Consider the following 10,290-nt stretch of genomic DNA (forward strand, 5'->3'; position numbering starts at 1 on the left):
GTTAAGTCAACAATCACATTCGATCATGCAAACTAAGACTTTCCCAACCCAACTCTTTTTGTTTTTCTCAGTCAACCATAATACTCACTGAAACTCGGGTTCACCACCTAACTCAGTCAACGCACTCACACATGTCACTAAGTCTGTTCATGTCGCACGAGGCCACTAAGTCATGAACTACTAAGGTTCTCAACACATCAACAGATCATGAATATAGTATATTATGTTAAACATGATTACACAGGTTTATGTAGCAGAAAAGAGAACTGTAATGAACATGAAATGCATAAACAAGATACAACATGAATATAATACATGAGTGGACTTTATTATTATCTTACCGCTGGATGTCCGAATTTCTCATACAATTTATTCGTACTTACGTATTCTCTAATATAATAATACAGTAAAAAGAAATCTAGAAACCGATGTTGTTTTGTACATAAAATGTCGCGTTCTACGACGAACAGCCATACTATCATAAATAATAATATTCTTTTTTCAAAAAATTATTCTTTAAAACTATTTCTCATTATAACTAATTTAAAATTAAAAAGATTTATATAATATAACATAAAAATTCCCTTTCGGCATGAAAAGTAATATTCTTCTATTATATAAATTTCCTTAACTAATTTCTTTTCGATAAAAATTTCATAAATTCTAATTTGGCACATAACTGGTCATTTCATGTCTGGAATTCTTAAAAATACAATTGACAACATTATTAGTCTAATTTTCACGGTGCGCTCGCAATCATCATTCCACGCAGATATTCAAAAACACGTATTAACCACAATAATAATTTAGACATATTAAATCATCATACTAGTAACAATATTACCACAAAATAATTCATCTATATCTAATCATAATAACACAATATTAATCATTAATTAAAAGCAAGATGGATGCGAGATCTTGCCTACGACGAGTCGACTGCGAGTGTGGCTAGCGGCGTCGACGCGTTGATGACAACTGAAAGGCGTGGATCTTGGACAGCGGCACGGTTGTGCAGCGTGATTGTGCTCGTCGGTGAATCTGGCTAAGACGACGGCGGGGGAGGACTGTCGAGGGACTGCAGCGACGGAGAGGGGCGAGGGGACTGTCGGGCTGCTCGGCTACGGGAGTCGTGGGCGGAGCCCGGCTCGACGGCAGTCGCTGAGCTCGAGGGTGAGAGCTCGAGGGCGCTGTTCGATCGAAGTTTCGGAGCTGCTCGTGGAGGCGGAGCTCGCGGCGTCCGTTGGGGTCTGCGGTGGACAAGGAGGAGGGAGGTGGTGCAGCGAGTGTGGAGCTTCTGGAGGCAACGACTGAGGCTTTGGTGGGCCTGGCGTTTCACGGCTGTCGCCTCGCGGGCAGCAGCGGTTGGACGGAGCCATGGACTGCTGGAGTTGGGTTCTGGGTTTGCGGTAGGTCGGGGAAACCGGGAGGTGGAGGAGTAGCCACGGCGAAGTTCAGGCGAGTGGCTGGTGAGGCTGAGCTAGGCCGCGGCGAGTTCGGCGGGGCTGAGTGAGGCGTTTGCGGGTAGCGGTTGGCCGAGTAGTTCGTCAGAGTGGCGGAGCGGCGTTGCTGGGGTGTTTGGCGCTAGGCGGGCACAGGCTAAGGCGGACAGGCGGGCGTGAGCTGGGCATAGCTGGCAGGATGGTCGGAGGGTTGTGGTGGGCTGCGGCTCAGAGGGAGCGGCGTTGGAGGCGGAGGTGGGCTGGAGGCGGACGCTCAGTGGCGGTCGAGTTCGGCTGGAGGTGGAGTGGGCGTGAAGAAGAAGAGAGAGAACGAGAAAATGGGGGAGCTGGTGTGGGTTTCTTGGGTTTTAAAAGAGGGGAGAGAGAGAGTGAAGAAAGAGACGATGAGCTGGAGAGTGAGATGAGAGAGAGAGAGACGTGTGAGTGATGTGGGTTGAGTGTGAGAGAGAGAAAAGATAGATTGAGAGAGATTTTGTTGGAATAAAATAAGAAGAGAGAATAATATTGAGAGAGAGTGTCAGACAGAGAGAGATAGATTGCGTGTGAGATTGGAGAGAGAGTAAGAACGGCGGAAGATTTTAATGAGAGAGAGAGAGTACGTGATAGGGTGGTTGGGTGGATGTGGGTTGAGAGCTGGGGGAAACACGAGGCGGAGGGATTTGCGTGAATTGGGGAGAGTTTTAGGGGGAGAGAGATTTACAGAGTGAAATACCGGTGAGAGGAAAAACACAGGAAAAAATACCCCCTTAAATAATTTAAAAACATCATAAAATTTATTCAAAATAAATATTAAATTTATGGTCAAAATAGTAACAAGAACAATAATGAGTAATTAACTATTTATTTAAAAATTTTACCAAAACAATTAAATTTATAATTAGCAAAACTATTAAAGTAACATAATACCGTATTTTTAATTCGTAGAAAATTCTAGAGAAATTAGGAAAAATACAAATACTCTTTTAGAAAAATAATATTTAATATTTAAATACTAGAAAATTATTTAAACCCGTATTAGAAATTTACGGTCATTACATGGGAACTTTTGCTTTCTTTTGGATTTACTCTTTGAATGTTTACGAATTATGAACTATTTGTTACCTTTGGAACTTGGTTGATTGGTGATTAGCTTATCTTTATTTATGGATATTGATAATGGCTCATAACTATTAAATATCAACTTAGTAAGTTAGTTTATGAATCTCATGATTAAACAATAATTATGTAACACTAGACTGCATTTGGATTCCCCGGGTGTATTTCATAAGCACATATTGCGATGTGTGTAACATTAGACTGCATTTGAATTATCTAGGACGAGTCACATGTGAAATTCAAATTGTTACATGGCCCTTTTGACTTGATGATATTGTCATTTTCGCTTTAATAATTTAGTGTGCTTTGATGTGATAGTTATTTTTGTTTAGCAAGCGCTATACAACCTAAAACGTTGGGTTGCTAGATTTCATTTAGGAAAATAATGGATATCTAAATAGAATTCAATATGCTTATTATGATGAGTTAATTTATTGTGCATTCCCATGAAGTTATTAAATTCCTACCGGCAGGGGGTTTTAAAAATATTTTTTAAAAGTTATTTTCATATAAAATAAAATATTTTGATGTTTCAAACTGATTTTTATTTATGTTCATAAGAATTGCAATTTAAGTATGAGCAAATATGTAAATTTTCCTGCTCAAAACTTACCTAAAATAAATGTACTAGAGGGGTCTAAATGTAAAATATTATTTATAGATAATTAATCCCATATTTTTGAAGAGCTTTTATGGACAGTTGGTCGGATAGGGATTTGATAGTTAAATTAAAATCATTAATTTGATTAATAATTGGTTTTCAATATGGACCCAATTGGTCTCTCTAATATTATTAGAAGAGGTATACATGCACAATTCTATTATATCCATAATTGTTATGGATCGAGTTTCTTGAACAATTCTATTCTAGCTTTAATTGTTATAGATAGAGTTTTAAGCAATTACAAATTATTTAAAGTTAAAATCTATGAGGCTAGTACAATCCTATATATAGAATTCATATGTAGCCTTATGAAAATACAGAAAAATCTTATGAAGATAAGATGATGAATAGAATAGAGAAAATAGAATTTTGAGAACCTATATCTCAGTATTGCTCATCTTCGATGATGTGTATTTCAATTGAAGGTTTTTTTCTCTTGAGAAACCTATTTTGAATTGATCTTGGGATAGCTTATTAAAGAAATTCGAAAAGCGTTTTAGTTATTCTTCCATTTTTTATAAATTTTAATTAATTGTCATGAAATGCATATTTCGCCTTGTTTGTAGGTCATGTTCCCAATAAAGTTGTCTATAGATTGATTAATCTGAAAATGTATAAAGTCGAAATAGAAAATACAAACATGTGCAGGGCAGATATGTCCGAGTATTTCAGCTACGATTATATATATTTTTTCGACACTCTCTTAAAGGAACTGTTAGAGAAAGATGAAGGCATTAAACGATCTAATTTATTCCTATACGCTTGCGATATAATTCCTGAACAATTATGCATTACAAAGGAACTGCTATTCTTGCTAAGTCTATAGACGATGTTAGGTTAGGAACTGTATAGTAGCCAGCTAGAAAGTTTTCAATTATAGTCGTATACTCGTATGCAATTGAATCATGTTCATCAGTTGCATTTCTTTGTTTCATTGAAACGAAACAGTTACAGTTATAACTGTAGTCGCAAATGCTTTCCCCCCTTTTTCGTGAAGTTCTAGTGACTAGTGTGTATGTTGCAAATGCTCGTTCAGTTGCAACCTATTACTTAAAAAAGATTTCAGCACAAACTGCCCTTGCAACCTAGTAACTAACAATTGTAATTAACTACAATAGTTTTGCTTATTTTGGGTGCTGTAAGATAATGAAAAGATTCAAAAAATATTTCTTACTATGTAATATTATAAATATTGTAATTTTTTGTTAGAATAGTAAAATCATTCTTATAAATTATTTTCAACTTTATTATATTGTGTCCTAAGTTATTAACAATGTTGAATGTTATTTTTTTTACCATTTATTATATTGCCGTATGTTTCAAGAATTTCATTTGGAATATAGTATTAAAATACATTAAAATATTTTTAATAACTCAAGATGGCTCAAAAAATATCGTAAGTTAAAATAACAAAATTTTTTTGGGACCACTAAAAGTTTATCAATTTGTATGTAGATCTAGAAGATAAAAAATGAATGAATATATTCATGTAGACCCCTGTTGCTCTGTTAATTGCAGCCAGACCCAAAAGATCCAAACTTTGTTAGGAATAAGCTTGGATAATTGTGGAAACCCCTGAGTTTTGCCATATATTAGTAATAGGTCCAAAATTATTAGAATAATGTCATAGAAATTATGATAAATTGCTAAAATTAGCAAAAAGCCTATGTATACCCTATTTATAGATTTTAATTATTATTTGATTATACTTGAATCTGATTGGCTCTAGATTTTGAAGTGATTAGCCTATAACATACGCTTGTCCTGAATTAATATTAGTCTTATATCTTTATATTATAGGATCTGGTTGATATCTGGGGGAGTAATATTTAGAGGAAGTGGTGTCCACTAGAGGTGAGTTTATTTCTCAGTATTATTTTTTTATAATATAAAACAATTCCGTGAGTATTATAATCTATTGATTTTTTGCTTGAAAAATAATTATTCTATTATTTTTCATGTATAGAAAATGATGTGTGAGTTGATCGATTCTGTCACGACCTAACTCATAAATGATTTTGATTCTTGTGAGATATTGAAAGTAAATTTGATTTCATATAAAATGTGACAAGTGATTTTGATTCTCATGCGTTCTAAAATAACTGCGAATATCACTTTATTTGAAAACTATTGAAGAAAGAAATGATTTAAATGTGTTTCAGCAGTTCACAAATTCAAGTGATTTTTTTGATATGATATTTTAGAAAAAAGTAAATAAAATGAATTTGTTGAACCATTTTAATTGATATGATGAGTTTACACTCATCCACTTAATTCGGAAGTGTTTGAAATTTTCAAAAGTGGACACCTTTATACCAATACAACTTTTGGTACAAGCAATGTGTTTTCGAGATAAAGTAGTGTGGCAACTGATGAGTTGTCGAAATTAAGCAATTTGGTAAGTGATGTGTTTTTTAGATCAAGCTATTTGATAATTGATTCTTGATATTTTTAAAACCCTCAAAAAAGTCAATGGAGCGATGTGTTAGTGTCTGCCATATGGTAAATGCACCTTTATGTGGCTCTTTGGGCATTTGTGACGTGGCCCTTTTGGGAATTTGTGATATTGTCACGACCCCAATTTCCAAACCTAAAAGGAATATTGGAGCCGGACTAAATCTGTGAAAAATCCTCCACAAATATATTTTCATCAAAAGACCATCAAAATAATCTCTCATTGAAATAAAACCATCAATAAATATTCTCTATAATCCCAAAAGTCAACATTAATCCAATCAAATTAATATAAATAAATATTCCTCAACTTGAAATAAACCTCAACTTAAAGGAAAGAATATTATTATTCCAAAACTCTCAATTTATCAACGAAACATCAAGGACTTTATTTAACATTCACCTAGAAAATAATAACAATCTCGAATCTTATTCCTTGGCCCGTTCTAAGATTTTGAATAATCCTCAAATCCACCTAATCCCGAGTCTCTGAAAAGAATGAAAAATAACACAATGAGTTCACAACTCAATAAGTGGATAAATTCATACATTAAACACTGGTTTTGCAAAACTAAAATAAAGTTACTGGGAAAACAAATTACTAAAATAGTAAAAATTCATAATGCAACATTTTAAAATATATAAATGCAATGGAAATAAGCAGGTCACGTCTCAATGCGGTCAACACTTCGATACTCCGGTTGACTTGGCAAACCCCACTATTATAAAGCCCGTGGTAGGGACGATGAGACCCAAACTTGGGCTCTTAGCGCTAAAATAGAAACCTCATAGAGGCACATTGAGCCTTGTGTTAATAACTTGCTTATATCCGACATATACCGGTATATTGACCTGAGATGCATATGCCTTAAGAAAATTAAACAAAGTTCGCATAACTAAATACATTATATAAAAATGCCAAAGGCTAACCGATAGTGAAATAAATCAATCACATATGCATCTCAATCTACTACAATATGAAAATCATAAAAATTGATAAAGAAAATAAGCATAGGCTTATACTAAATAATCACATGCATTTATCCAATCAACAATTAGTATGCGAGCAACCATATAGAAGGGTATAATCCATCAGAACAAAACTTACATATAGTCAATATAATTTTATATGAAAAATACACAGCGAATAACGTACAAATTCACCACTTACACAAATCCGAAAGACTATCGGAATACCAATCACGACGCCTCCTCGAAATCACTTGGAACTCCTACATAATATATACAAATAACCATCAAAATTAACGTATAACTTAAGACCCGAATACCTATTAAAATAATCTTAGGATATTATCATACACCATTTAATTAACTATACTAAAATCAATCTACATACCCTACTGTACCCTATAACTACAGTTAAACATTGTATACATAACAAATTTTTTTTTTCATAGAATCCATATACTTATATGCTACGAATCATAATATAATGCATGAAGATAATAAAAGTAAGAGCAGTAATAATCTCTTGTGTCAGCCATGGCCATGGATTAAAATATCATGCATGGAGAGAAAAGTTAAATAAATAAATAATTTATACCTTGATTAATATATCTCTATTTTTCTTAAAAGCTTCCCCATGGCCGAAAATCAAAACAAGGCTTCCTCTTTTCTTTTTTTTGTGTGCGCGTGCGGCGGAAAAGTGATGAGAAGGAAGAAGAGGCTGACGGCCGGGAATCAAAGAAGAAATAGATGGGGTGGTTTCCAGGTATTTATAAAGGTTTTTTTTTTTAAATCCTCTAACAAATTTTGCATAAAAGTCCTTTATAGAAGAGTTGGGTAGGGTTTTCACAATTTATAAGAGCCCTTTTTTTCTAATAAAACCTTCTAACAAATTTTACATAAAAGCTCCTATACTTTTCCTTATATATATATATCTTAAAACTTAGAATTATTACAGATATGGCCGGCGGCCTATGGCAATGTTAGGTGCATTCTGCTCCCGGAAACTATGTGTTATGTAATGCTTTTCACATTCCCATGCTACTGGGCTATAATTTGTAGCCATAGTGACCTATGAGGTGATACTTACATTATATGAATGACTTATCCAGATTTAAGCTTTTGACATTTGAATGTGAATTTGAGAAAATAACAATGTTTCGGTTTTTCACAAATTTAATTGTCCGTTTTCTTTCTTAGTATTTACCTTAACTTCAAAGAGTATAGTTTGGAGTATCCTGTAGTATATTCAGTTGCTCATAAGAAGGAAATCTAAAATATTGCATTCTTTCTCGAAAAGAACAATACTATGTTATTAACAATTAATAGTGTTGAGTTTTTTGGGTCGGAAGTTGGTTGGGGGCAGTTAGGTGCATGTTAGAATGCGATTCTTGCTGCTAACTTGCTCCTTCTGCTGAGATCTTGATGGCTAAAAAAAGAAAAATAGTGGGATAAAGATCTTCTCAATTGGATTTCGAGCTTCAAATTCGAGTTTATCTTCTCCTGCTGATCAAACTGATGCTAGTTTTGAGGAAATTGATGAAGATTTGATTCCAGCTGCAATGGGTTCTATTGGACCACGAGGAGAGAAGAAGAAGAAAGCAATGAGTGAAATTCTTGAAGCCGCTGCTCCCATGATTGATCCTCTGATGATTGGCATTCAATATCATCATCTAAGTATCCTTTATCTCAAAGAGGCTCTAGCAGTTCAACTAGGGTTTCTTGGGCTGAGGGAATAGATTTGGAGATTGATTCCCCAAATCCTTCTGCATCTCATCATCCTACTACTAATCTGACAAATGTTTTTGGTGCTACTCCATTGATTGCTGGATCGAATTCTGATCCTGTTTCTGCTACATTGAAATCTATTGATAATTTGACAAATCTTGATAGCTCGATGCCTATTACGTCTCTTGTTGTAGATTTTTAAATATTAATTCCATCTAGTAGTATGACCTTGTTATGTTGATGATTATAGGATGGCTACCTGTATGATATTGTTACTCAGATGTTTATGTTTTCTCCTGATTATTATACTCTAGTGATGGATTATATCTAGCTTGTTAGTATTTCAGCTGCATGTTTCTATTTGTTATTACTTACACCTGTTTTCTCTGGTGTACGTCAGACTTAGATGAAGAACAGGTTCAGCTAGGAGATCATTAGGAGCCAGAGGATTCTCAGCAGGAGTGCCCTGCAGACGGAGCAGAAGAAGCTGAAGCTTAGTTATTGGTCCTCCGTTTTCTTTTGTACTACCTTCCATTTCTATTTGATCAGTGTATTTTGTATCTTTTCAGTATTCATTTGTTTATATTTGTATGATCAGTGTATTTTGTATCTTTTCAGTATTCATTTGTTTATATTTGTATAAGGGCATGTTTGACCCGAATATTATGTCTTGGATGATATTCATTTGTGATATGTATCTTTTCCATTCTGAGTTGTTCATTGTATTCTTGCTATGTGTGATCGGGGACCTGTGACTTCGCATTGTACTTATTTCTAGACGCTTAGCGTATTGGATTGAGAAGAAAAGAAAAGAGAAAAAATAATGATATTGTATATTTCTTCTCAATCTAATACGTCGCGGGCTTGTTCACGTTCCGGTTCCCGAGTATTTTGGGAAGCGGGGCGTGACAGGTTTTAGTGGTGGCCCATGCAGGTCACGATCCCGATTTCACACTAGTAAGAATATAGTAGACAATTTAGAAACATATCATATTTCATCCGTGAGACTATCCTTGAGCCCTTATCCTATTTTCTTGATAGATTTCGTTTCGTACCTATCTTATCACTTTTGACTCCGGAACTTTCCACTATTTCTTGTCTCGTAACTTTCCATTGTTTCTTGTTTATTGTCTCGTCACGTCTTGACTCCGCTCTCGTTCCATATCTCTGTCCTTGGGCTCTTTTAATTCCGAGGACGGAATTTGTTTTAAGGGGGGTAGGATGTAACAACCGTAATTTTTCGATACGTATTTAAACTATTTTTTTCTAGTATTTAAAATATTATATTTTATTTTATTAATATTTTTCCTAATTTCTGGAATGTTATGAGTTTTAAATAAAATAAATAAATAAATAAAATATATAGTCCTGAAATTATTAATTCTGTGAAATATTAATTTACAGTTACAATGAATATTTTAAATAATTATTTTAACTATTGATACTATTAATAATAATTTAATGTAAATTTGAGCTAAGTACATTAATACATATGTAAATATATAAATATTGGCTGTTAATTATTTATTAATATTATTATATGGTTAATTATTATTATAAGGATTATTTTTAAATATTATGAATAAGTAAATAAATAAATATTTCTCATAATCTTTTTCCCCTTAATTTTCTCTCATTTGAATTCCTACCATAATCTCCCTAATCAATTTCCAATCAACCCCAAATCACTCCCCATGATTTTCTCCAGCCAAATTAATCCTTCCATTTTATTTTCTCTCATTTCAAAATTTAAAAAAAGATACCTAATCAAATCCTCTCTCTCCTCTTATTTCCATCAGCCATTCTCTCTCTCCCACGTACCCCCTCTCTCTCTCCATCATTTCACCCAAAGAAAACCCACCCTCTCTCCTTCTTCTTCTTCCTCAAACACCAAACCCGACCACCCTGCACCCGAGCTCC

The 10,290-nt window shown here is 34.1% G+C and overlaps 1 long non-coding RNA gene across 1 annotated transcript; it reads right to left on the minus strand.

Annotated features, from left to right (window-relative positions):
- On the minus strand, window positions 5,993-7,278 carry LOC109850843. Its single transcript, XR_002249571.1, has 3 exons — window positions 7,241-7,278; window positions 6,848-6,908; window positions 5,993-6,165 (listed from the first exon to the last, which is right to left on the minus strand). It is a non-coding gene; the product is annotated as an uncharacterized LOC109850843 (long non-coding RNA).

The sequence above is a fragment of the Asparagus officinalis genome, chromosome 7, assembly GCF_001876935.1.
Source record: "Asparagus officinalis chromosome 7, Aspof.V1, whole genome shotgun sequence".
In the NCBI taxonomy this organism is placed as follows: Eukaryota; Viridiplantae; Streptophyta; class Magnoliopsida; order Asparagales; family Asparagaceae; genus Asparagus; species Asparagus officinalis.